General features: G+C 45.1%; 1 long non-coding RNA gene across 1 annotated transcript; it reads right to left on the reverse strand.

Moving 5' to 3' along the window:
• Positions 1-3,727: 3,727 nt before the first annotated feature.
• LOC120102487 (uncharacterized) lies at positions 3,728-26,168 on the reverse strand. The gene is made up of 3 exons (XR_005504155.2): positions 25,920-26,168; positions 22,264-22,441; positions 3,728-12,706 (listed from the first exon to the last, which is right to left on the reverse strand). It is a non-coding gene; the product is annotated as an uncharacterized LOC120102487 (long non-coding RNA).
• Positions 26,169-26,660: the final 492 nt, after the last annotated feature.

Below are 26,660 nucleotides of genomic sequence, written 5' to 3' on the forward strand. Positions count from 1 at the left end.
GCAGAATCATGATTTAGGTAAATAGGATGGCAGGGTGGTAGGGGTATCAATCACCAAGAGAGACCTTAGGAAGAAAGCGGGCCAGAGAGCAGGACCTTAGTTTAATGTTAAACCTACTGAGGTGAAGTGTCTGTAGGATATCAGAGTGAAACTGGGCACTGCTTGCCGGGGGGGGGGGAGCTGAAACTCAGGAGATATCTGTGTTAGTGTCATCAGAGGAAGGGGGAGTCCATAGTTGCACATGGAATCCCCCCAAAAAGAGGGTAGAGAAGACAAGAAGCACCATGGCAACGCCATTGAAAAGGGCAAGGAAGGAAGGGTGTTAGGGAGGCACAGAACAGATGGAAGGGAGACGGAACAAGGAACTGTAGGTGTCAGACGATTGTGTGGATGCTCTGGGAGGACCAGAGAGTGTCGAAGATAAATGAGGACCGAAAAGCCCTTGGATTTAGCAACAAAGGTCATCTGTGTATTTGGCAAAAAGCATGTCAGTGGATGGGGAAGAGTCACTAGTCGGTGACGGATCGAGAGGGACATGAGAACAGAGGAAGAAGCTCAAGGAAGTTCTCTCCTCCAGGAAGGACTAAAGGGCATGTCGAGAGGGAGATGAAGGTATTAAGAAGAGAGTGTTGGGATTCATGGTCTGTGAGGCTAAAGATGTATGGTTAAAAAAAAGGAAATGGAAGAGAGAGAGAGAGAGAGAGAGAGAGAGAGAGAGAGAGAAAGAGAAAGAAAGAAAAAAAGAAGAAAATTAATTGAGACTGTTCTGGATTCTTTTGGGCTTCTTCAAATTAACTAGCATCATACCATCAATTACTTTACCAGAAAAATAATGGGTAGACTATCTTGGCTCTTCTGTTTCCCTAACTTGAACATCCATCGCATGAGGACTTAAAGACAGCTCGACCGCCAAAGTATTTCTTGAACATAAATGCTACTAATTTAAACCAAACCAGCATCCTCTTTCTATACCCATTCTATGCCTTTCTTTTTTTTAATTTTTAAAAAAAAAAAAGAAATTAAAGACACAAGCCTCATTTATGTGTTCTTGAGCTGGCCTCAAAGTTGTGGTCCTCCTGTCTCAGCCTCTTGAGTGTTGAGATTACCCATATGTGCCATCCTCCCAGCTCTAGAACAGTTGCTCTCAACCTTTTTAATGGTGCAACTCTTTAATACAGTTCCTCATGGTATGGTGACCCCCCCCCCAACCATAATTATTTTCATTGCTACTTCATAACAGGACTTTTGCTACTGTTTGAAACTTAACATAAATATCTGGTATTTCTGAAGGTCTTAGGCAATCCCCTTGGAAGGGTCACCCAACATCCAGAGAGGCCACAGCCCACAGGTTGAGAACCACTGCTCTAATGGTGTTTTCTTATTCCCATGATTGATCTTGTTCTCTCCAGCATACCTAGACCAGTGATTCAAGCCAGGCATCGTGAGACATAAATCACAGCGTAGCATACGGTTCTCTCCTTAGATTCCCTCCATGTCATCCGCTTGCACTTGGAATACAGTCCAGGATCTTTTTCTGGCATTCCATGCCCTGTGCAGCATCCTAGACGAGCTCTCCAGCTTGATGATGTCCCTTCAGTTTCTCGTGTTCCAGTCCCACTAAGCCCCAGACAATTCCTTTTCCTGGGATACTCTTAGGATACATCTGGTTTTCCTTTGAGCATCATCTCCTCTTTCCAACCCCCGAAGTATTCTTCCCTAACCCCCTTCTAATCTCCGTGTGCAGTTTCTTCACAGTAATATTATGGAAGTCACACCACCTTTTGCTTTATTTGCTGGAGTTGAGAGCTTCTAAACTGAAAATTCAGTGGAGATTCTCGCCACACAGTTGGAGCTTAATCCTGTCCAATGGGTGTTTATAGAGAGGAAAGGGAGTGGCACATTAATAGAAATTAGAGAGACCAAGAGCCACCTTCCAGAGGCAGGTATGGTGGCACACAGCTGTGATCCCACCGTTTAGGAAGGTGATGCAGAAGGGTCATGAGATGAAGGCCAATCTGGGCTGCATAGTGAGACTCTTGTCTCAAAAGGAAAAAGAAAAAGAGAAACAAGTCAGCGTCTGATGTGTTGAAGAATGACCATAGATGATGACGTTGCTGGCTTTAGGGCTTCAGAAGTAGAAGAGTTTACAGCTCTGTGACCCTGGCACTGACATTCTCTGATCCTTGTGTTATAGTTAGAGACACTCTATGCTTCAGTAAGCTGTTGGGGGAATGAAGTCAGATGGTGTAGGTAATCTGATAAAGAGATCTAGCCAAGCTCTTTTAGGAAGTCAGGAATTCTAAGGGCCAATCTATAGTCTCCAAACGGGAGTGCCCTGTCATATAACTCTTGGTACTTACTTGTTCGAATAAGGAAGTGAGAAGTCATTGAGATGACTAAAGTCACTTGCTTCCAACCCTTATGACCTGAGTTTGATTCATGGTACCCACACAGTTAGAAGGAGAGAATCAACTCCTATAGTCATCCTCTGACGTCCATATACATGCCATAGCACAAGTGTGGTCCCCTCCCCGACAAACACACAAATAACTAAGTGTAGTAAAAAAAAATGACAAAATCATGACTTTAAAAAAATGGTCTGCAGTCATAGAACCCTTAGCTTTGATATGGTCATAAAAATACTAGGGCTTCTGACTGAACCTAGGGGTTAGTTACTTCAGAAGAAATCAGTAACCAACCCAAAGCTCTACAGGTGGGCAAAGTACATGACGAGCAGACTGAAACCAAAGAAATACAAAAGAGATTTAAAATTTGTTAGGATATCCCCCCTTGCTCTCTCAACACAGGGAGCATGCCCATTGCAAATGCCGTGAGATAAATTTTCAAGTATCTGGTGGTCTGGGCAGATGAAGAAGCGGCCGTGTTCTTAGTAAGAGGAAGGGCAGTGACCTCTGTGGAGAGCATCCTGGCAGCGTTTATCACTTCGAGCATATGAAACCTTTGACCTCCAAGTCGACTTTTATATCTTTACCCAAGATAGATTCACACACCTACTGAAAGATGACTCTTCCAGGCTCTTCACCAAAGCATTATTAATAGTCATTAAAGACCAAAAGAGCCATCGATAGACAAGTGCTTACCTACAGAACGGATTGGTAATAGGAGGGAAAGGTCAGCAGCTGTTAAAGTCTGTAAGACACTCCTGCCATGACCAGCCTCAGCTTAGAGAGGGGTCCTGAGAGAGGGGGTGTGTAGAACGGTGAAACAAACCTGAAGTCAATCGTGGGTACAAGCTGGCGGCCTGTGTTCTGCTTGAGATAGCTTTCTCAGGAGAGCTCCACAGAGCTCAACTCTCACAGACCAAGCCCCAGTCTTTGATTTACATTTCAGTTCAGTCATTTACTCCAGGTTCCCTTTTGATTATCCCTCCAATCAGCATTCCATGACCCCCCTGAGTCTTAGAAAATGACAGTGAGGATATTTTTTTATAAACATTGCAATTGAATTCAGAGATCTGCCTGCCTTCGCAAGCACAAACAATATGTTTAGCTGGGTGGGATCTCACCCTGAAATTTCCATTCCCACCACACCTGGGCCTGGACCTAAACTTGCCCTGTCCCAGGCTGATGTTGAACTCAGGAATCTGCCTGCCTGTATATTTCTGACAAGCTCATTGTGTCTCTGTTCTTTTAGTTCTGTGAAGCTCCTTACACAATTCATATTGCATCCTTTATTTCACATAGTTGAGAAATTATATATATATATATTTTTCTTTTCTTTTCTTTTCTTTTTTTTTTTTTTTTTTTTTTTCGGAACTGGGGACTGAACCCAGGGCTTTTCGCTTGCTAGGCAAGCGCTCTACCACTGAGCTAAATCCCCAACCCCTGAGAAATTATATATTTTTGAACTCATGTTTTCAGAGTTAGTTTCTACAGCCTTAAGGAATATCCTGAAGGTCATAGTGTTCTATCATTTTGCTGAGACATTAGACACACCCTCACTTTCTGCACTTATGTCTCTAATTATCATGGGGTCATTAACCTTAGCAGAGAGGACATTCCCCAATAACCTTGGCAGGGAAATATTTCCCAAAGGAAGAACATGAAGTAATATTATATATATATATAAACAAACTTCATGCCCAGCCACTGTCAACACTCATGGAGGACCACACCCTGCTGGCTATGTTCCAGAGGCAGGAAACATGTCACATTGTCCCTTCCACATGGCCATTCAGTACACAGCACACTCCCCAGACATAGCGATGGGAACTGAGCATCTCAATACATTACTAAGTAACAAAAAATAAATAGGCAAAGAACAATACATGTATTTTGCTGCCCCCCCTTTTTGGTCTCAAACATGTTGTCTGGGTGAACATATCAAGGTGAACAGGCCAAGAACATGTGGAGAGACTAGTCTGAAGGATGTTTCAAAGACATGTGTGAGAAAAGATGGCTGCCAGGTGAAGAAAATGGCATGAAGGGGTCAAGAAATAGCCGAGGCCTACAGCAATACTTTAAATGCTTTAATGACAGACAGGACACGGTGAGTGACGTAGAAAGAGACATGGTCACTGTCTCAATGGACTGGAAGAGTCTTCTATTATCCTAGAAGAGAATAGATGTGTGATCAGATGTGTAATCAGTCTCAGTGGCTAAGATGGGGAATCTCGCAGCAGCCACAGGGCTGAGGAGACAATTAGAAGTTCTGCCCCTATGACCATGTCTACCATAGACCTGGAGACAGGAGTCTGAGGCTCAGAAGAGCTACAGGAGCTTGGTATGCGAACTTAGGAGATCACCTAGGGTGAGCAAAAGTAAGATGAAATAAAATTTTAAAAATGTTCAATATAGAGGTTGAATACAAATGAAAATTGGCAATGGAGACACAAAGAGATCCCGGAGAAACAGAGCTAAGGGACTGTAGTGCTGGGGGGTACCGAAAGGAGACTGGGGTCAGCACTGTCACGAAAGATTAGCATGGCTCGGCAGTCTTCCTCTTGAGTCCTAATGTCTTTAAGAGTTGGTTTTTTTTTTTTTTTTTTAGATATTTTTGTGTGTCCAATGTCTCACACGTAATAAACAGCCAGTAAATTTCTGTTAAGTTGGGAGAGTGACAGAAATACACAGACAGACAGACAAAGACTGTAGAATTTATGTTTGGATACAGGCTAAGGAGGAAGTTCAGGAGTAGAACTCACCTACTATGTAGAAGGCCCTGGCTCTGCCTCATAAATAACTGAGCGAGCTGATAAATAAGACTCCTTTGAGGTTCACCACAAGGAATCTTACTTAGGAAAGAGATAACCCTGTGTACTTGGTTTTACTTGAGAGCTAACGCGCAGATCACTTGCTCAGAGGACCACAGTCCTTTTTTTTTTTTTTTTTTTTTTTTTTTGGTTCTTTTTTTCGGAGCTGGGGACCGAACCCAGGGCCTTGTGCTTCCTAGGTAAGCGCTCTACCACTGAGCTAAATCCCCAGCCCCACCACAGTCCTTTCTAATAACTGCCTTCTCAGAGCGCTGTGACAAGTATTTCGGTGTCCGGGCCACCTAAATCCCTTTCGTATGTCTTTATGGCCTAGCAGGTAAAAAGAACAGTTTGTTTCACCCCATCCAGAGTCAGTGGCTCTCCTCTGGCGAATCCATTTGGGGGCTGCTATAATTCCAGAAATCACTAGAGCCACTCAGATTCCTAGCCTCAAAGTGAAAGATGACCTAGGCAGGAAGACTGCTACCCTCCTAGATGGCATCCCCAGCTCTCACTCTCCCACGTGGAGCTGGAGAAGTGGTACTTGCTCCTAACTGCGGAGCCAAAGAACTCCATTTTGAATCACAGTGCCCACCTCGGGCAGCTCACAGCTATCTTTGACACCACTGCCAGGGCATCTGGCACCCTGTTCTCATCTCTAAGAGTCCGGGTACACATGAGGCATGCACATACACATTAGTAAGCATGAAAAGAACCTAAAGAACACTTTAGAAACTAGAATACTAGCCGTAGCTTTAGCAATACGGAAAGGCTTATGTCATCCTAACATCATTATGATCGGCGATTAGCAAACATTGTCTACAAAAGACGAGATAGAAAATATTTTTAGGCGTCTCTGCCCCTGTTCCAAATCCTCAATGCTGTCACTGCGGCGAGAAAGCAGCCATCAAAATATATCAATGGAGCTGAGTGCAGAGGGCACACACACCTGCAGTCCCAGCCCCAGGCACTTGGGAGGCTGAGGAAGGCAGGAAAATCTCGGCCTCAAGGCCAAACTAGGTTAAATAGCAAGATGGCTGGAAGAAGGACAGAAGGAAGGAAGGGAGGGTGGGAAAGAGAGAGTGTTGAATAAGTATGGCTGTGTTTCAGTAAAACTATGTATGCATAACAAAATTTGAATTTCATACCATTCTCCCTTGTCATTTGGTTTCGCTCCTTCTTTAATATGTTTTCACCAGTTTTTAAAATGTGAAAACAATTCTCAGTTTATGAGGCACAGAGAAACAGGGTGTGTGGGCTGCATATGGGCTGCACGGGGAGGGGTTTTGCAACCTCTGGTTTAGATGAGTGCAAACATCTTATGAGAAAAGCTATCCACATTTGGGCTTCCAAAGACAATGGTTTGCTTTGTTTCCATATTTTTTCACCTTTATTTCTGTGTCTCAATTCTCTTGGACGTATCCACCTGTTGATCTGCACTCAGGACAGACGTGTCCCCCTAGGAACTGTAGTCTTCCTGTGGTCCACTTCTTCCTTGTAATGTATGTGTTGCTAACTATTGCAACATTTTAGCCAGCAGTGGACGTCTATGTGGTAATGGCCCCTTAATATCATGATGGGGTTGAAAAATTCTTGTTGCTCAGTGGTGGCATAGCTTTCGGGATGCTGGCGCAGAGTCATTATCAGCACGGATAGGGTGATGTTGGTGTCAGTGAGCCTACCGTACCTCTGGTCATATAAAAGTATAGCCAACAGTGAGGGAATAACCTGACCGTTATTTTAACGGACTGTAGTATGGGCTTCTGTGCTTATTGTGCCGTGTGTTCTGTTACTTTATTATTTGAGATCATACTCCTACCCATAAATATGGTGAATGTACGATGATATGCCATGTTACAGCAGCATCAGCCTCATAACTTTTTATTTTTCTTTTTTTAAAAAAGAATTATTATCTATAAGTACACTGTAGCTGTCTTCAGACACACCAGAAGAGGGCATCAGATCTCATTACAGATGGTTGTGAGCCAACATGGGGTTGCTTGGATTTGAACTCAGGACCTCTGGAAGAGCAGTCAATGCTCCCAACCACTGAGCCATCTCTCCAGCCACCTTATATCTTTTTCGTATGCTTGATTTAATGTAACGTTTTATTTATCATGGTCCTTTGAGCAATATACTGTTTTATATGTGTGTGTGTATGTATAAAACAGGCATAATAGATGTTGTCTATATAATATACACTATAATGTGTATCATGTAGTCCAGGTAAATAGTAGTGTCTACAGTGTAGGCTTCTGTGAGTACTCTCGGTTTATCAAACAACAAAATCACTTGAGGACATTTCTTGGATCATGTCTCCACCATTAAGTGACTCTTGACTGTGTTTTATATGATAAAGAAGTCTTCCTAGTTGGCTTTATGTATTTATAAAGCTAAAACAGAAATGCTAATGAGTCTTGTACCTGCATGTCTTAGTCACTTTTTTATTAATGAGATGAGACACCTTGACCAAGTCAGCTTACGGAAGAAATTGTTGATTGGGGGCTTATGATTGCGAATGGTTCATGACCGTCATGGTGGGGATCATGGCAGCAGACAGGCAGGCATGGAGCCACAGCAGTAGCTGAGAGCTTACATCTTGAGTCACAATCAGGAGGCAGAGAGAGAGAGAGAGAAGGAGCACATTAAGAAAGGACCAAACCTTTTGAAACCTCAAGGCTTCCACTCGGAGACAGACTTCTAACAAGGCCGCATCTCCTAATCCTTCCCAAACAATTAGACCAATTGGGAAGCCAACATTCAAATATATGAACCTATGGGAGCCATTCTCATCCAAATCGCTACAGTATGTTCGTGAGTGTGTGTGTGTAGGTGTGTGTGAGTGTTCCTATCTATATAGGTTTATCCATATGTGTGCATGTGCTTATAGAGGTCAAAGGTTAGTCTCAGGTGTTATTTCTCGGGAGCCATCCAGGGTAGGTCCTTGGGGGTGGAGCGCTGGGGTGGGCATGGTTGTTGTTGTTTTTTTGTTGTTGTTGATGATGATGGTGGTGGTGGTGGTGGTGGTGATTTGTTTATATGTTTGTTTTGAGACCAGGTCTCTCACTGTGCCTTGGCCTCACCAACCAGCTCTCCAGAGCCCTTTTCATACCTCCCCCGTGGTGGGATAACGAACTTGTGTCTTCACATACAGATTTTGATGTGGGTGTTAGGGGTCACACTCAGGTCCCAGTGCCAACAAGCATTTCACTAACTAGGCCATATCCCAACTCCCACTACTCTTTTTTTTTTTTTTTTTTTTTTGGTTCTTTTTTTCGGAGCTGGGGACCAAACCCAGGGCCTTGCGCTTCCTAGGCAAGCGCTCTACCACTGAGCTAAATCCCCAACCCACTCCCACTACTCTTATGTGCACTGGTTTTTGTTGTTGTTATCATTTGGGCTTGTTTGTTTGGTTGTTTGGTTGGTTGGTTTAGTTGGTATTGTTGTTTTTAAGACAGGGTCTCACTGTTTAGCTCTGGCTAGCCTGAAATTCACTATGTAGACCAGGCTGACCTACACAGAAATCTCTCTGCCTCTGCCTCCCAAGGGCTGGGATTAAAGGGATACACCAGCACACCAGGCATGGAACCAATAACTGTCACAATTCATCCATCAGATGTTAAAAATCTGCTTTTACATAGTCCTGGCCTGGGTATGACGGAGATAAAAGAGGGTAGAACACAGATCGGCGGCTATGTCGCTATTTAGAAAATGAAGTGGCTGAGAAAAAGATCTGTGAGAACTGCCTGGGTTTGTTTCCATATAAATGCATAGAAAGTATCTTTAGAAGCAACTGAAGGCAGCCCGGGGGAGGGGGGGATTGAGGTGTAAGCTCTTTTGCATTCCAGCTGTGTGACCTTGGGCTGATTATATAAACCATATGAATTTCATTTTCCTTAATTCGAAGTGGGGATAATAATAACTACCTAGGAAGGAGGTTGGGGATTAAATAAGGGGGTATATATAAATCACCTACTCCTTGGGACACAGTGAACAACTGGTCCGTTTCAGCCGTCGTTGCAGTGGGGCAGCATAAAGGTATACAGCTTATTCACACACAAGAGGCACCTTCAGGCAGGGCAGGGTACCCCAGAAGGCACAGAGTCACAGACATGTCTAGAAACCCGCAAGCCTGATAAGGGACATTTGGGTGAAAATAAAAGCAGAAGCGATATTGTCACAGGAGCATTCGGTAAGGCAGCTGGCCAGTTGTCCGTAGCAACCAGCTGCTGGGTTGCCTGTGAAGCTCCGCCTACTTAAGGGCCTAGCTCCACAGCATCCCTCACCCCAGCACTTAAATGCCAATTGTAACTGGGGAAAAAATACGTGATGCTCCCTCCCAGCCAGGTCATCTGAACACCTAAAGGTTGCGCGGATTATGCTCCCTGCTAATTCTGGGCTTCTGCTGTAAGCTCTGACCCTCCCTCTGCCTTTGGGCATTGTGTGTTGAATGCCAGTCTAGCTCCAGCGGTATGCATCTCTGAGCACTGCCTGTTTCACCGCGGCTCAATGTCTTGTTGATCTCAGCTCTGTCTAGCTTCATAGGCATCTGTATTCTACTGCTGACACCATGTGTCTTCTCCCCTGTGAGGCCCATTGCAGGTGTAGTGCCCTCACGGAAAACCCGCTAGAATAAGACTTACCTACTTCATGGCAAAAGCTTCCTGCGTTTTTATCGTGGTGTGGGACAACGGGTCTTTCACAGCCCTGCTTTCCTACTCCAAGCTGGCCTCTGTATTCACTATCCATACCAAATGGAGTATCCCGACTCCAGCGTCGGCTCCTGCCCTCTCTCCACTGGCTACGTATTATCAATTTCTAGCATGTCTTGTGAACCTTTGATGGCAACATCAATAATGTTTTCCCAATACAGATGACCACATTAGTGGCGTAGGGGCCTAACATAGGGGGTAATGGCTAACTTCAATTTATTTAGAATCAACTGACAATATCGTTCTGCTGAGAAGCAAGCATTAAATAAGGTTGACACAACTTGAATTCAAACTAATTCCTTATCGAAGAGCTGCTATTCAATGCTTAATTCCTACCAGCCAAGAAGAATGTGTTGGTGAAACAGAAGTGACAAACAGGTACTGCTGCACCCTCGAAATGGAAATAGCCAGAGAAGGCACCTCTGCACTCACAGAGCCAACCCGGATGGGACTAAGCATGCGCAAGAGAACTAAGGCGCATGGGACTAAGAGAGCATGCGCAGGAGAACTAAGGCGCATGGGGCTAAGAGGGCATGCACAAGACAACCTCTCTTTGGCCAAGAACTAAGAAGGAAAGCTTTGGAGGGGTAAAATGTCTACAAAGTACATTTCTGTACAATTAATAATGTCAGTAATGAAAAGGGGATTGTTAAAAAAAAGTCAGTGTAGTTAGTCGTTCAAGTAACAGTCTGATCGGCTCCCGGTTTTAACGGAGGAAAAAGGCAGGGAAAGGGAGTGCTACAAATTTGCTTTATCTGGGGCATCCTGAGACCTCGGGAGGGAATGAGGGATATAGCTCAGTTGATAGCATACTTACCTAGCAAACATGTAGCCTTGGGTTCAGACAAAATCTGGTGATGCACGCCTGTCACCCCCAGCACTCCGAGGATGCAGGCAGGAGGATCAGAAGTTACCCTTCAGCTATGTAACAAGCTTGAGCCCAGACTGCGATTCATGAGATTCTGTCTCAAACAAACAAACAAACAAACAAACAAAACAAAAAAACAAAAACAAAACAAAACAAAAACAAACAAACAAAAAAACCAAAACAAAATTAAAAGACCACCCCAAAGATCTCCAATCCCTTCAGTAGATGCCCGAAATCATGGAGACTAAGAAACCCTATGTGTACTGTGGTCCTTTTCCTATGCATGCCTCTGATACAGTTTAATTCATAAATTAGGGGCAGTAGCCGAGATAGCAATGTATTAGAAGAGATGCTATTTAAAACCTATACGCTGTCTATTTTAGAAGTGTTCTAGTTGACGTTCTGGGATAACGGTTGAAATCATAACTGAGACCACAGCGGGGAGAACAGATGAATGGACTCGCTGTATAAATGGGCCATCTCAAACACAGGGCTAGGACCTGAAGTGAACAATGCTGGGAAGGCTAAGGTCCACAGGCAGCTGGAGTCTGGGAAAGCGCTGGAGACACTGAATGGGTTTTTTTGTCTGCTTGGTGGAACCAGACCCACTGTCTTGGGCGTGCTAGTGAGTGTCTTGACCCTGTGCTGCTTGCTGTCTCAGCCCCTTTGTTTTGTTTATGTCCATGGTAAAGAATAATGGTGAAGGGGTGATACTGCTGAATGGGGCAGGCTAGAGTCGCTGAATGAAAATGGGCTCATTCAGTTGTAGCTTTTCCTTACAGCCCAGCTCCTTCCCCTCATACATTCTCACTCACAGCCCTATCCTTCCCCACCTCTTCCTCCTTCTACCTGGGGTCTCATGCTGAGTGGCTGAGGATGACTTTGCACTCTTGGTTCCATGTCCGAAACCCTAGTTCTTGGAATCGCAGGTCTGAACCACTGCGGAGAGCGTTTGGCTTCACTTTGGTTTGTGAGGTTTTTGTTTTAGCCTTTTGAGACAGGGTCATAGTATATAGATATAAATATAGATATAGATACAGATATAGATATAGATTTATCTCCTAGGCTAGCCTCAAACTCAAAACAATCCTTCCCTCTCAGCCTCCCCAGTCTTAGGATTCTGGCTTGTACCACCACGCTTGGCATTTGATGCTGAAGACTAGACTCAGACAGTGATTCATGGTAATCACGTGCTTGACCACTGACCTCTACATACCCCAGGCCACTTTTAGAAATATGTCTTTGTGTGCGATCCTATATATGTGGGTGCATGTGCACGGGTATGTCTGTGTTTGTGTGGAGGCCAGATGTCAACCTTGAGCCATACCTTGTCAAACCTTACTCTTTGAGACCAGGTCTTTTCGTTGCCAAGAGCTCAAGTATTCAGTGAGGCTGGCTAGCCAGCAAGTGCCAGGGATCCACCTCTCTCAACATCCCTGGTTCTGAGATTACAGGCGCGTGGTACCACATCTGGCTTTTTACATGCATGATTTGATTCTGGGAATCAAACTCCGTTCTTCATGCTAGCGTGGCAAACACTTTACCAAGTCTCCCCGGTCCCCTTTATTACTGAACTCGGAGTAGATGTGTCTAAAGTGAAAGCATTTCCTAAGGAGGCACGGCATCATTGGTCGTCGTGTAGCCTCCTGCAGGCTGGCTGCAGAAGAGAGGAGGCTTGAAGCTGGACACATCTAGGTCTCTTGGGATCAGTAGCTCCTGGCAGATAAGAGACATGCTTTTGTGTCCTGAAAGTGGTAACTGTAAGCCAGTGGCCACACCAGAATGCTGGCAAGAGTCAGACGGGAGCCGGGAGGCCATGTTGGGAAGTAAGTCATCATGTGAAGGACGGAGAGGCCGTCAAATGAGCACCATTGCTGAGCAGGCCTTGAGGCAGAACAGATAGTAGAGGTGTCACTGGAGATAGAAAGCAGACTCTGGTCAGAACTTTCCAAGACCTCCTTGTCTTTAAAAAGAAAAAGAAAAAATCCCAAGACAATGACAGGAGATCACTGCAAGACAAGTATCTCCCTCTCCCCTCCCCCTCCCCCTCCCCTCTCTTCCCACTTCCAGTCTCTCTCTCTCTCTCTCTCTCTCTCTCTCTCTCTCTCTCTCTCTGTGTGTGTGTGTGTGAGAGAGAGAGAGAGACAGACAGACAGACAGACAGACAGACAGACAGACAGACATAGCAAGAGTGAGCTGAGAGGGAATGTGTTTTGGAAAGGTCAGCATGGTGCACACAGGGACATTATCTCAGATGGGGTCAGATGACAGAGGCTCGCCCTCAGCAGGATATTTAGAATTATGCCCAGCACACTGGAGTATGTGTCACTGCGCCCTGACATGGAACAAAATCAACTGGGTGATTGACGTAGAGTCTTGCTGCTCCAGGGTCCAACTTACTTAGCTTTGACCCCATGGAAAGGCTCCTCCAGGAAAGCCGTTAGAGCTTGGGAAACACAAAAGAGAAAAAGACATTGCAGAGTGGTCAAGCGAAATTCTGGTCAGTCCATGCCTATGTAAGACAAAGGATGGTCTAAAGGGCAGGCAGAGACAACATCAGAATGAAGGACCGATTTGGAGCATTTGTTGTCTAGCCCATCTTCGGAACCCAGGCTAGGAGAGGAAAACATGTTTTGACCTTGATCGTGGAAAAAAATTGTTCCAGCCACAAATAATCAGACTTTTAGAAGCCATGATGTACCCAAGTGATTCATAAGCAATATGACCTTCTGGGGAAAGGACCATATCTTCTCTGTCTTCAACTCCAGTGTCTGCATCTGCGACATTAAAGGAAACAAACGAATCTCTGAATGGCAGAACACCTCATTCTCTTTTGCAACGATCAGATGAAAAGATACAGCCTTAGTCATCCTTTTAAGTATGCCCCACCCCACCCCAGCTGCCCCTTAGAACTCTTGATTCCACCCTCATGTCCAGTGGATGAATCTTGTGGCCCAGGCTCAGCCAATCAGAGAAGAGCCCCCCTTAATAAAGGAGTCCGGTATGGACACGTGACCTAGGTTCCTCCCACCAAAGCGAGGAGCGAAGGTCAGGACTTGTGCTGAGATTGCTGAACTGGGATGCTGTCCTGAAATTGAAAGCGGCAGTCTGAAACTCTGAGAGTTTGTGGGCACTGTTGTGGGACCATGAGGGGAAGATTCTGCAGAATGGAACTGTCCCCTGGACCTAAAATGACAGGGGTGCTATCAGGTCCTGTCTAGACCTTCCCTGGTAGAATGTGTGGTTTACGTGTACGTGGCTTCGATACACAGTGCTTGTTAACCCACCGGTCCGTCATTAAGTAGTAAGAGTCAGGTGCTTTGTGCTTCCTGACACATCAGCAACAACTTTAAAATGATACAACTGCACGGATGAAGTCCCAGAGAAGTCACTGGACTCATTCTTTATTGTGACTATAAAGTGATATATGACTTCTAGGGCGCAATGGAGTATTGTGTGTTTAAAACCTTACTTAGCATATACAGTAAGACATGGTGACCCACATCTGTAATCTTAGCACCTGGGAAGCTGAGGCCAGAAGATCGTAAGTTCAAAGCCAGCCTGAGTTACACAGCTAGACCCTTCCTGGAAAAAAAAAAAGAGGAAGACCCAATAACAATGAAAACCCTCTTCGTATATATGAACCATTTAAGGGTTAACGTAGGATTTTCATTTCTCAAGACTTTCTCCAAGGAAAATAATCAGACATGCTCACAAAATTTAATGTGGCATATTTGGCAAGGCATTCTTTGTAATACTGACTATTTGGAAATAACCTAAGCGTCTAAAAGGAGCCATTGTATGAATTGTGAGAGACTCTGTGGTAGAATGTAGGCACAGACTAAGAAGCCGCTTTTGGAGACTATATATATATATATATATATATATATATATATATATATATATATATATATATATATCGATCTATCAGCAGTGTCTCTATATTGCTCTGGATGTCCTGAAACTCACTTTGTAGACCGGTCTGGCCTTGAACTTACAGAGATCCACTTGCTTCCTCCCAAGTGTTCTGTGAAGGTGTGTGACACCAGCCTAGCCTGGCTTGGTCACTTCTTTTTAAATGTGTTTTCTCAAAGGGAGGCATGGGGAGAACAGACTGGGGAGTTATGCAGATATATATATATATATATATATATATATATATATATATATATATATATAGAGAGAGAGAGAGAGAGAGAGAGAGAGATAATACCTTGGTAGTAGAAATGAGTTGATTTTCTTCCTGATTTCTGTATATTCTAAACTGCCTTGGTATTTTAAATCTACATGCAAGCTCTTATAATTAGAGAAAGAAAAAGATTCACCAAAAAGAAACTTACTATGAAGTGGAAGCCCAAGATGAATGAAGGATAAATTTAAATGAGATTTAAATTTCAATTTAAATGAGAGATTGGAATTTAAATGACACCCAAAGCTCCTGATCCCTATATGCTACAAAAAGAGTTTCCAGCTATGGGCGTGTCCTTAGGAATTGCTGAGGAGGGAGGTACCACGTGCCTGGGATTATGCAACTTTGCTAAAAAAATTTTTTTTCTGTTTTTTTCTGTTTTTCTGTTTTTTTCAGGTTTTTCCCCCCATTTGTTTTTAGTCAGAGTTATGCTACATAGCCCAGGCTGGCCTCCCATTTCTCAAGCACTGACTTTGCAGGCATGTTCCATCAGGTCCTGCCAACTTTGACCATTATGTAAAAAAGGAAAAGTGAATTCCAGACCCTACTGAGTGATAAGCTAACCACTTAAGAAAAGAAAGTCGGTATCTACATGAGCCAGCAGGGGGTTCACTGAAGTTAAGAGCTTGTAAAGAACTCTGATTTCCTCATCCCCACGTGCCTTAAACCATAAACCTCAAAAATCCTCATTCCAGACCTCCAAGGTAGGTAGTACATTGTTCCCCTTGGGCTGAAGCTGGAAGCCTCGGAGGTCAAGTGCTTGGCACATGATCTTTCTTCCCTTCCCCCTCCCCATCCCTCCTTCTTCCCACTCCCCCTCCCTCCCTCTTTCCCCCCCTTGCCCCTCCCTCCCAGTAGCTGAGGTTACTGGGTGGGAAGATCTGAGGCATATGTGTCATACCAGGCATTGTAGAGAGATTTCAAACGGGATCCTAGTACAGTATGATACATCACGGGGCAGTATTATGCCATAGCATTAGATGAAGTGACCACACACACAAAAATTATTGAGGAATAATAAAACCTGGTTCACTGGGAGGTTTCAAACTGGTTATAGTAGCAGCTGTGCTTACTGTGTGCAGAGCTCTATGCTGAAATGCTTTCCACCTGTCATCTTCCCCAGTGTGGGGAGAACCAGCCGTTATCCCCATTTTACAGGTGCTAAACCAAAGCTCAGAGTGGCATGTGGCCCCCCGCTCCTGGTTATGTAAGCCACGGGAGTTGAGCCAGAGTCACAGAAAATCTGAGCTCGGAACCCATAGTGGATACTTAACCATCAGTATTTCTTCATTTGGTCTTTGGGTCCAGTAATGGCTCAATTCATTTCTTTTACTAAAAGAAAGGTTTATTTATCTGAGCAACAACTCAAAATGGCACGGGAGTTGGGAAGAGAAAGAGCAAAAAACCCAGATCACTTCCACACAGAACCACCCGGCTCCGGTTAGCGCCTCAAGAACTGCTCTGTAGTAGACAAGGTAGGATCTCCTGTCCCACCCCACCCCTCCTACCCTCAGATGATTTAGGATCAAAAAACACTGGGCTGCTTAACAAAGCCAAAATTCAAAAGTAGATCTGCCTGACTCTCAAACCTTTGCTGCTTTAACTGCCAGCTAAATAAACGTTTAATGGTCATTTATTTAAACACTGTATTTCAGGAGTGGGGAGTAAATGTTAAATGTGTACGTGTAAGATCTGGGTGGTTCGTCAACACATATAGTTCAGCTAGGTCTATTGCTGGGGCAGACTGAGACAGGAAGCTGGCATGGGCTAAATCGAGTTCCAGGCCAGCCTGGGTAACAGGGTGAAATGTTGGCTCAAACATAAACCAGACCTCAAGATATGAGTCGCCGATGCAGCACCTCAGGCCAGCAGTGGCTGTCAGCAAATCCCTGTGAGTTTTAGTTACTATGGCAAGAAAAGCTCTCTATGTTCTAGACAGGGGAGATGCCCACTTAGGTCTGGGCACTGCTTATGTATACCAGCTGGGGACAGTGGCACCTGAGTGTGCCAAGCTCTCAGAAGTACTTTGACATGTCAGGCTACGGATATCTAGAGGAAAGGCAGCCAGCTGGCAAACACATGGATTAAACTGGATTATTTCGTAAAAACAGAATAACTAGGAGAACCCGGGGGGCCAGCTGAAACCCTTCAGCTAGAGGGGACAGCGCTCTATGGAGGAATTTTTTAGGGTGCAAACGGGTTGAAAGGAGAGGCAGCCTTTGGGAAAAGGCAGATGCAAGACAGCAAATGAAAACCTAAAATATTATTGCACCTTGCCTATTGTTTGGGGGACATAAGTGCTAAGCCTAAGTGGCAGGCACTCAGGAAATATACTGAACCGGATGTACTGGTATGTCATGGGACCAGAGGATAGACTCCCGTCTTTGCAAACTTGGCCGGCTCCTGGTTCTCAAGCTTCTGACATCTCCAAATTCTGGGATTGCAGGCGTGCACAGCTGTGATGCCTGGTTTTATGCATGTTGGGCAAGCAGTCTACCACTAGAACCACATCCCTCCAGCCCCTCATCCGGAGATCTAATGATAAAGCCTACTGCACTCCTCCCCTCCCCCAGGGAGGGATGTTGACCCCCACGGAAGGTCACTTACTGAAGACCCCATTTGGTCCCTTTACCATCCATCTCTCTAAGCTCCTTTTCAGGCTCTCTCTGGGCTCTTTCTTTAACAACTGTCTGCATCCTTTTCTTCAGGGGTCTGGCTCACTGTGCGCCATCTCCAGGCTCTCTGGCGGTGGAGTATGGAGACACACCTGAACCCTTACATTCCTGGAGTACTCAGCCCTTGTTTTCAGATGTGTTCACTCACCAGGGGCTTTACGCAGTCACTCCAAGTTCGACATGCTACTAACAGTACTTGGCACTTGCTCCCCTTCCCAAGTTTGAGCCTTTTAAAAAATGTATTTATTTTTATTTTACATACATTGCTGTCTTGCCTGCATGTGTGTCTGTGTGAGGATGCCAGATCTTGGAGTTACGGACAGTGTGAGCCGCCATGTGGTTGCTGGGAACTGAACTCAGGACCTCTGGAAGAGCAGTCAGTGCTCCTAACCACTGAGCCATCTCTCCAGCCCCAAGTTTAGCTTTTGTTAATGAGGTTGACTGCCACCACGGTCTCCTCTACACTCTAACCTCTGTCTGATCAGTGTGTGTGTGCCCTTGGTGCTACTTCAGAATCTCCTTTGAATCTGTCACCCCTCTGCGGCTATGGCCATTAAGACCTTAGTTGCATCCTGGCCTCTAGTTAGCTTTTCTGGTTCCCTGGCTCTGCCAGGCTCTCCCTGTGGGGGGTGAACCCCACAGGGGTTTTCAATATGAATGGCAACTGTTTTGCTTTCAGGAACTCTTGATAATTTCTTACTATCCTCCGTGTTAAGTTGAAGCTTCTTAGCCATGAATCAGATTTCTTCCCAGCATAGGCACAGCCTACCCCATTGCTACTCACTGACCCACACCAGTCTTCTTCCCTGTAAACGCTGTTCTCTTTCATACCCCTTTATGCATTTCTGTGTCTAGTTCCCTTGACAAAAGAAAACTCCTGTTTTAGAAGACTCAAGCTGCCCCCTTCAGTGTTCCACCCAAACTTTGGCTGACCAGGAGAGAAAGCCTTCTTTGGCTTCCGGGCAGTGAGTTTGAGTGAGCTATTATGTCGTGAGCTTTTATGTTGTGAGCGATTATGTCATCTGTTTGTTTCTTTAATATTTACTTTTTCATAGGTGGAATCAGACCCATGCTTTGATACTAGGTAAGAGCTCTACCACATAGGCAATGTCTCCAACCCGTGATATTTATTTAAAGCAGTGTCACCACGTATGGTGGCTCACGAATATAATTTCAGGAGACTAATGGTAGGAGAATTGCTGTAAGTTTGAGGCTATCTAGTGCTACATAGTCAGTTACAGGCTGGCTTTGGCTATAGAGTAAGAGAGGCCTTTTCTCAAAAAAGGAAACCAAGATGGGAGGTGGCACATGGTGGGAAGAGGAGGAGGAGGAGAGGGGAAAGAAGTAACTTATAGTGAGACCTTGTTCCAAAAGAAAGGAAGGGAAAGAGAGAGAGAGAACCAAGGAAGGAACCACAATGAAGTCTCAAAAACAAAGAAAACCAGGAGAGGAGAGAGAGAGGGAGAGGGGGGGGGAAGGAAGGAGAAAAGAAGCTACACCAGTGAACCATGAGGCCATTGTAGAGGGACAAGTCAAACATGGCTTCCAACACAGAGACCAGAAGGACCCAATAAGAGACCAAAGACCTAACCAGGGATACAGGAGGAGGGTGGGGGTGGGGCTGTGTAGAAGGCAGTCACAGATGGTGTTTCCATAAGAGGAAGTGATCATGGCCACCATGACCTTCTCTCCTCTGAGAGGCTGCTGGGAAGGTGGGATGACCTAGCATTGGCCTTGGACTTGACAACACAGAAGCCATTTCAACCTTCACAGGTACGATGCCCTGTGATCTTCATGGTGTGTGCTTAGCAGTGTGATGAGGGCAGATAGATAGCACATTCAGTTGGCTTTGAGAGAGAAAACGGATGCTTGTTAATGAGTGACGGTTGGACAAAGGAAAGCTGCTTCATAAATTGGTCAGGCGCCGATACGGATACGTCAGTGAAGTACTTAGAGACAAGGATGTGACTCAACACAGAAACCTTTCCTTGAATAATAATGGGATCTGGAGGTGGAGCCCAGGGCCTTAGTTCCTGAGGGCTCTTCAGGACTTCTTTGCTGACTGTACCATTTTCTCCTCTGGCCAGTTCACACAGGTCTTCTCACATATGGCCGGCGAGGAAAGGGCCATCACAACAGGGATATGGTGTCAGGTTTTCAGAAACCATTTCTAACCCTTCTTGCCAGTATATGAAGTTGCTGGTAATCCTTTTGGGGACAGGAGGACATCCCTAAGTCTGAATACTCCCAACGAGGTGAACAGAAGCCTGAGTGTATGTGAACATGCTGGACCTTGAAACATTTTCATATAAAAGAATTAATTTAATAGTGGAGGTGGTGTTAAGCCACCACCTAGATTTGAGACTCAGCTTAACTGTTTTTTTCTAGATTTTAGCTGTTAGGAAATCGGGAGAATACAAACTTTGGGGAGCCTGGATTAAAGTGTTGATTTTCTGCTTTTTTTTTTGTATGGTATTCCATATGCAGTATAAGTTCCCAGAGGGGTCATGGCACGGAGCAGATATAGAATGTTCTAAGTAGACATCTGTGAATGAGACCTTTCCCCTTATAGAATCATTTGTGGGTTTGTCTAGGGTCTATGCCATGACCAGCTGCAGAAACTCTTGATATATACTCTCTCTAGTTCTCCAGCTTCATTCGTTGTCTGTCTTTGTACATCACCTTCCCTGTACCAGAATCAACCACTGCCTCGTTCTGGAACGGTCAGTTCTGGGAGAAAGCCATCTTTACCCACTCAGCCAGCCAGACCTCCACTCTGTGCTCCTGAAACCATGGTTTCAGTTCCATTCCCAATGCAGTACCCAACAGCTGTAGACCCTTCCCGCACTCTCATTGGCTTATATGCTTGGTTTTTTGTTTTGTTTTGTTTTTTTAAGTTTATGATCTGTTTTTATCCTTTGCCCTTAGAATAGTGTTTATGTGTTTTGAGCAATCACATTTGTTGAGTGGATACACGAATGTGTTCAAGAGTGTGACAGAATAAGTGTGTAAATGAGCAAGAACATGGAAGAGTAGAAAATTAGTACCTCCCAAATGGAAAATCATAAGGTCAGGTAACACCTGACGGAATGGTGCCTGCCTGCAGTCCTAGGATCAGGAATTCAAGAGAACGCTTTTATTACATAGTAAGTGTAGGGTTAGCCTGCCCTACTTGAGAGCCCGGCTTAAAAGAGGAAGAAGAAAATTGAATACATCTGTGCAGAATTTGTATAATATAATGGCACTTCTGAAATTCCGTTACAGTGACATGATCATTGTTACATAACACACGAGTGTGTGTGTGTGTGTGTGTGTGTGTGTGTGTGTGTGTGTGTGTGTGCGTGCGTGCATGTGCTGACACAGATTACACAATTGGAGTAGGATGAAGCCAGGGCTCCTGAAGCACAGAGCTGGGTGGTGGAAATTGACTGGTTTTAGATCTAGGTTTGTGTAAGAGATTAGATCTGAGGAGCCCAGAAGTATTTTGGTCTATGTTACTTAAGCAATGTGTTTTTCACTTTAAAATTTAAGAATGAAATAAGCCTCTCTAAACATGCTGATTTAAGGCAGTAAAAACACAAAGAGTAAAGCAGCCAGGACCCCTTGGAAAGGGAATGCCATTGAATGAGCCCTGTCTCGCCACCTCCTCCCCTGGGCTTCCTTTATGCCCAGTCTGTAAACTGCTAATAGCCCCTGTTAGTGTTTACATTATAAAAGCATTGTCAGGGTGCTTTAGAGAGTCTAGATGGCTATGATGTCTTCTTGGAAGATAAGCATTATACACAAATGAGGTATTATTATTTAGTTTTTCCTTTTTGGGCCTATTAAATGAAAATTAGATGAAAACTCTGCTTTAAGCAATAGCCAGCAGGTAAATGATTATTGACTCGAGTCAAATGAGATTAAAAAAGAAAATCTCTAGCTGTAACTGAGCAGCGCAGCCTGTCTGCACTGACTGGTGGGTGCACTATCTGCCTTTTCTCTCTTGTCTGCACTCTCATCAGGAACTGAAGACAGGTAAGCCCTTGGGTTCAGGCCTCCCAAGTATGTCAGAGAACCCAAGATCACCTGGAAGGAATATGCTTTGGAAATAACATTCCCACTAGTGAAGTCATTCAGCTAGTTTTCTTTTGGACTTTGGGCCTCAGCGAACCATTAAACCCTGTTTCCCCTTTGGGAACTTGGGGAGACTAGCTGACCTGTGTGGTAGTGCCTGTGTGCCCGGGAGAGCAGTTCCAGGACACAGCTTTCTTGTGTTCTCAGAATTCAGGATCCTGGTAGCAGGAGAAGGGGTTAGGGAGATCCTCCTTGCGGATGATGAATATCAGAGACTTGGCTTCGTATTGTTAAGGGTGGGCTGGTGAGTAAACAGCCAGGGAAGATGCAGAGTGACTGAGGTGTGCATCTGTGTAGCACTGGTGTGTGGGAGAGAGGAAGAGAGAGAGGAGAGAGAGAGAGGGAGAGAGAGAGAAGAAGAGAGGGAGAGAGGGACTATCTATGCCTTTTTGGTTCTTCCTTTTACAATGCTTCCTACCCCCTCCCATTGCCAAACCCTCCCTTGTGTCCATCCCTTCCGACTTGGCTCACCTTCACTCCCCAAGACCAACCTTCAGTAGTGCTTGTCGTTGTGGTCATCTGTTTTCCACCTGACCCATTTATCCTGGCTTCTAAATTTTGCTTTCAGAGAGGCTCCCCACTTGCATAGCTGCCTGACCAGCTGTGGGGCCAGCTGCCTGTTCCAGATTCCAAGGTGACCAAACCTCTCCTCTCCCTCTAACATGAGCCCTGAAGACAACAAGGGAGAGAAGATGAGTGTGAGAAGTGGGTCTTTCCCCAAAGAGATCATTTCAGTGGCGGCGGCTCAGGAACTCAGCCATCACAGTGGGCCTTGGTCCAGCATGGCTGGGTGGGACCTTTGAGCTCCAGGAGGGGAAGATACATGGCAGGTTTGGTTGAAGCTTTAGCCAAATCCAGCACTGGTTGGTAAACTACTTTTCCATATTCTAGCTATGTCTCCCCAAAGCCTTGCTGTCAGTCAACTGCACTGTGGTCAAGGAGGTAGGGATGCCTTTTAGAGATTATCTGTATTGTTTCCCCATGTGTAGGGGGAGTCTGAGGATGAACTATGTCTTCTTCCACCTTCAAAGCAAACTGTCTAAAATGGTTGGCTATGTGCATTGGCTCCATTTACATCTCAGCTCACAGGGAGCCGATGCCCAACTGGCCATGAATCCCTGGTGCATCATCAGTCTTCATCTTTGATCTAGAAGCAGAGTTTGCCTTTGTTGACCCCAGCCTATTGCTGTAATGCGTGTTACCACAGACATCCCTCACCCTGACTCTATGGATGTGCCTTCATACTGTCTTGGGGGATCCTTTCTCTGCCCTGGCTTTGCTATTCCTCTAGAATCTTCAATGATCTTTTTCTTTTTCCCAGCATACCCTCCCAGACTCTCAATCACTACTCTGAATCCATTTTTTTCTGTGTGTGTTAGTTTGCTTCTCTGTGACGATGATAAAACACCAGCCAAGATCAACTTGGGGAGGGAAGGATTTATTTTACTATACAAATCACAGTCCATCATCAAAGGAAGCCAGGGCAGGGTCAGGGAGGAGAGAACTGAAGAAGAGACCTCAGAGGAACACTGCTTACTGGGTTGCTTCCTCTGGCTTACTGAGATGCCTCTTGTGTATAGCCCAGGCCCATCTGCCTAAGTAAAGCACTGCCCATAGTGGGCTACACCCTGACTAAGGAAAGCACTGCCCACTGTGGGCTGGACACTGCCTAGGGAAAGCACTGCCCATAGTAGGCTGGACCCTGCTACATCTACTATCTATCAAGGAACTGACCTGAAGATGTGCTCAAGGGCCAATTCAATGGAAATAATTCTTTAATCGAGGTTTCATTTTCTGAAGTATATAGGTATTTTGTCAAGTTACAAAAATTAACCAGCAAAGTTGTGTTGATGTCCTAAACCTATTTCATTCAGCTTCTAGATCCAGCTGTCTCCCTCGGCTCTATGAATGTCCCCAGGTGTTGCAAACATGGCCAAGGCTTAAATGTGTCTCTGCCTCCCTGCAGCTTCTCCGTCTCATCTTCATATTTATTGTTGTATTAATGAATGACATCTAATCCACCCTGCATACATCCCAAGTCAATCCCCAGTCTTGGCATTGGCCTTTACGGCCTTTACGAAAGGCCACACTTTCAGTGGATTCTGTGTCTTGTAGAATATGCCCTGTAAGCTTCTGTTTCATTTGGGCCTCTTTGCTTTGCCAGCCTCACCCCTGACTGATCTGACTGGTGCTCTCTGCCTTAGCTATGAAGAATAACTTGCGGATGCAGACACTCAACCCACAGTCATTACTGTGGCTTCCCCAGGGCGCACCTGCTGTGTCCACTACTTGAAGTAGACTTCCCACCTCGGTGGGTAGGACTAACTCCTGCACATCTCCTGCCTATGTAGACATCACCAGCTGTCCATGCCCTCTCTTTTCCTTTTGGAAAGTCCTGATGGTCACCTCTGCCTTTCCTGCTTTTATCTTGCCCTTTCATGAGGGACTATACTTAGCATATACCTTTATAGTCTTAGCACCAAAGGAAGTATTTGGTACAAAATTGTTGGTCAAGAATGAATGAATCAATGAATGAATCAATGAATGAATCAATGAATGAATGGATATAGCAGAAGTGGGCTGTGGAGATAGCTGAGTTAGGAAAGTGAAAAGCTAGGGCCAGCAATGGGCTGCTGTAATCCCACCATTGGGGAGGCAGAAATGAGAGGATCCCTGGGACTTGGTGGCACCTTTAGGATGGTGAAAGACTTAGATGATAATGAAGATGACAGAAATTCAGAGAGAAACTTGAATTCAACCTCTGGTCGCCATACACATATGCATGATCACCTACCACATATCCACAAAGACAGGCAGGAACGCATACACACATGCATACACACACCAGAGAGAGAGAGAGAGACAGACACACACACTCACACAGAGTGAGAGAGACAGAGAGAGACAGAGACGCACACAGAGACAGAGACACACAGAGTGAGACAGACAGACAGAGACACACATACACACACACAGGGAGAGACAGACAGACAGAGACACACATACACACACAGGGAGAGACAGACAGACAGACAGACAGAGACACACATACACACACAGGGAGAGACAGACAGACAGACAGAGACACACATATACACACACAGGGAGAGACAGACAGACAGAGACACACATACACACAGGGAGACAGACAGAGCCAGCGAGACAGAGACAGAGAGAGACAGACAGAGACAGAGAGACAGAGAAGAAAAAGAAATATCATGGGTATTATTGTGAGGATATAAGACAAGTTCGCATCAAAAGAGTACAATTAGTATTTTACTAAGCGAAAATATATGAAATTCCATTAACATCAAAAGATATTTCTAAGTTGTCCCCTGTGGGCTTCTTTTCCAAAGCTCATTGTCCAGACTCTGAGCCATCTTTTGGGGCCACTCAAATATCCACCCCTTGACTCTCTGTCAGTGACTGAACTCGTGACTGGCTCCATGTTGAAAGCCTGGGGGATAAGGTGAGTTGTTGCTTCAAAGCTTCTCTATTATTTTGTTTGCAGCCATTCACTGTATGTCTTGAGCAAAACTCTGAAAATTCTCTCAGGAGTCCTCCCCAGCAGATGTGTCTGGCCTCCTGGTGACTTGACTTGTTCTTACACTGTTTGCATAGTCTATGAGTACAAAGAAGCCGGAGCCTTTCTGAGCAGGCCAGTTTTCCTTTTTTGTTTCAAGACAAATTAAATTCTTCATCTTTGCTGTATTGACTTTCTAAAAAATGTGATTCCTCATAGAGAAAAAGAATTTTGAGGAATAAGAAAGACTCACTGCTCATGGTGGGGCACCTCTTGGGCCAAATGTGTGCCAAGAATTCAGGACAGGAGTAGTGTTGTCACAGACAGCTATGCACCAGGCATCTGGTTCCCATACAGACCCTCCTCCACCTCCAATTCCAAGCTTCCTCAGCCCCTTACTTGCTACATCCAAATACCTGACAAAAGCCATGGGAGGGAAGGAGGAATACAGCCCATCATGGCAGAGAAGGCAAGGCAGTAGTAGGACTGTGAAGCAACTGGTCATGTTATGTCACCAGTCGCCAGAGAGAGAGAGAGAGAGAGAGAGAGAGAGAGAGAGAGAGAGAGGAAGGCTACTCCTCCTGTTTATTCAGTTCAGGATCCCATCCCATGGAACAGTCCCACCTGAAATCAGAGTACATCTTCCATGTTCAGTTGACCTCTCTGGAAACACAGTCATAAGATGTACCCCAGAAGTCTGTTTCCATGGTGATTCTAAATCCAGTCAAGGTGACTGATGACTAACTGCCACACTAACCTTTTAGAATGTACACCTCAGTGGGGCCCAGAGCTTGTTTGGTTCAGCACTGGTAGGATTATGAAGCAACTGGTCACATTATGTCCCCAGTCACGAGAGAGAGAGAGAGAGAAAGAGAGAGAGAGCGAGCGGGGCGGGGGACGGGGGGGAGATGGAGGGAGGGAGGGAGGGAAGGAGGTAGGAAGGAAGGAAGAGATTTAAAGGTTCTTTGGGATTTTTTTTTGTTCTGTTTTCAAGATGCTGTAATGTGCATGGGTCTTTAGGGCTTCTGTGCAGGTCCAGTATATGCACCTGTCCCACCCACCTTGACATATTCACTGGTGACTGAGATGATAATGTTGATGGTATACTAGGCAAATTTCCAGATGACACACAAGTGAAGTGTTAGTACTTTAATGGATGCAGTCAGGGTCCCCTCTACCCTAGTGCTGATGGGATGCAGTAGTGAATCATCTGGCAATATGAAGTTAATGGGTCCAAATATCAAGTCCTCAAAGATCTCCGAATCCAATTAAACAGGTACAGAGTGGGCGCAAGATGACTTGCAACCACACACGTCAGGAAGATTTAGAGCCTCCTGTTGATTGTGGATGATGAGTCAACACCGT

This window comes from Rattus norvegicus, chromosome 4, assembly GCF_036323735.1.
Source record: "Rattus norvegicus strain BN/NHsdMcwi chromosome 4, GRCr8, whole genome shotgun sequence".
Lineage (NCBI taxonomy): Eukaryota > Metazoa > Chordata > Mammalia > Rodentia > Muridae > Rattus > Rattus norvegicus.